A 2411-nucleotide genomic window follows, 5' to 3' on the forward strand; every position below is an offset into this window, starting at 1 on the left:
CACAAGGCTCAATCCTGGGTCCTCTGTTATTTGTTTTGTATATAAATGACTTTTGAAATATTGTAATGTCCACATTTATGCGGATGATGTTCAATTGTATGTATGCTGTCCTTCTGATCGTCCTGGTGTGTGTATTAGAAACCTGAATAATGATTTTGCTCATGTAGGTGAATGGGCTTCTGTGAATGGCTTATGCCTAAACCCTAACAAGTCAAATTGTATCGTCATTCATAGAAGGTCATTCAATACAAATGGCCTAGATAATGTTATCTTTGACAACTCAGTTATAGAACATGTTGACACGGTAAAAAATCTTGGTGTAGTCATTAACAAAACTTTGACATGGAAAGATCACATTTTTAGTACGGTAGGAAAAGTGTATGGAATGCTTCGTACACTCTGGTTAACACAGTACTTCACTCCGTTAAACATAAGACTACTTTTAGCGAAAGCGTACTTAATACCAGAGTGTCCAGATTTGGCGATTTCGCGTCAATTTGGCGATTTTTTTTCGATATTTGCGCGTAAAAATTTAGGAAATCGCCATTGGCGATTTTTGGCGATTTTTTCACTTGAAATAAATTTTTTCCAATTAAAAAATATACAAAACGTAGTTTTCCACGATAAGTTTACAGAAGAGGCTAATGAACTGCGTGATAAACTTGACTTACGAAGCATATTAAAAGACTGTCAAAAATGTTTAATCACCCTAATCGAAACGATTACCTAGTCAATTAAATACTTCTAAAAAAGCTTTGGTTTTGTCACCAGAAAAGTGTGTGAATCACAAGAGGGCGAGTTTCAAGGATCTGCCAATTCACTATTTGACTTTGAAGGAAAGAAAAGCAGCGGAAACTGAATATTTAAATATTTTAGCTTTCCCACGGAATAACTTTTCTCAGAACCATTCCATCCGACTCTGAAGAAATAAAACGTTTGGAAATATAAGTAAATTCATATGATTATCCTGGCCGCACTCACATGCTTTGTTCAGAGCGTTTTTTCCGTAATGAATTCAACAAAAACTAAGATTCGAAATTGGAATGAGGTTGGAAAGCCTTAATTCAATAGTTCGAATAAAGTGTTATATGAAGGCTAATAGTTTCTGATGCTAAACGTTGCCATTATAAAACAGTATGTTATCAAGGTTGAATAGCTCAATATATGACAACAAGAGACTTTGAAGAAATTATGGAAATAGCTGATCTCGCCTTATTATGGGCTTTTATCTAATTTTTAGCGCCGAGCTCTTAAAGGCGGATTGTGCGCTTAATCAGTTAATATGAGTTCTAATAAATTTAATAGTTGCGCAGTCCTATTGCAAAATATGTTGAAACCATATTGTTTGTACATCACTATTATATAAGTGATTTGTCTTATTTATTATTACCCTCTGAGGGTATTATATTCGTTTTTGGTTTTAAATACTATATTATAACAAGATCTCATTTTTAAAATAAAAGATTTGTTAAATCGATTTCACGAATTTTATTTAAAAAAAAGGGGATTTTTGGCGATATTTTTCTTCATAAATTGCGATCTTTTTTTAAACAATCTGGACACCCTGCTTAATACCTACGCTGCTTTATGGCTGTGAGATCTATGCAAATTGTGGTGTAAAAAGAAGCTAAATGTTGTCTATAACAACATTGCTAGATATGTATATGGGCTAAACAGACTTGACCACGTATCAGCACATGCTGAAAGGTTGCTTAATATTTCTTTTGACAACTTGTTAAAGGTTAAAACGCTATCGACTCTGCATAAAATAATATATAAACCCTTTTATCTTTATAGAAGGCTCCATTTTCTTTAGTCATTGGGGTCAGTACTTCTAACACATACGAAATATCGAACTCTAACATCTGAACGTAAATTTTTCATCACCTCTATACGTCTTTGGAACTCACTTCCGACTACAATGAGAAAAAGGATTAGTTTCGACAACTAAAGATATTTAGTTCCCGAATTTTTACAATATTTGGGAACAGTGACTAAGGATTAGAAACTATTACCATGGGTTGGTAATTATAACTAAACATATTAAAGCTTCTTATATTCATCTAGGTTGTACCAAATCGTTAATGTAGTTGAAGGGTTTGGTATATACTAATAAATACTTTTTTGAAGCATATTTCTACAAATTCCATTCAACTTAACGTATGGTTCATAAAAGGATGTCATTAAGCTCTGCTAATACAGATAAGCTTTCTTTCAACACATGGTTTAGTCATAGTTACCAAATCTTAGTTGAGGCAAACACGATTTGGTTTGAGAGCGGAACATATTCATGCTTGTGAGCCACCCCTAAATAATGCTCAGCGCTCTCTGAGCGCATGTGTGTTTCACATACGAAGAGCGCCAGCTAAGCAATGCACACAGTCCCACTTATTGAATCGTTTGAACGCGCT

The sequence above is a fragment of the Rhagoletis pomonella genome, unplaced genomic scaffold, assembly GCF_013731165.1.
Source record: "Rhagoletis pomonella isolate Grant_MI unplaced genomic scaffold, Rhpom_1.0 Rhpom_scaffold_00017, whole genome shotgun sequence".
Lineage (NCBI taxonomy): Eukaryota > Metazoa > Arthropoda > Insecta > Diptera > Tephritidae > Rhagoletis > Rhagoletis pomonella.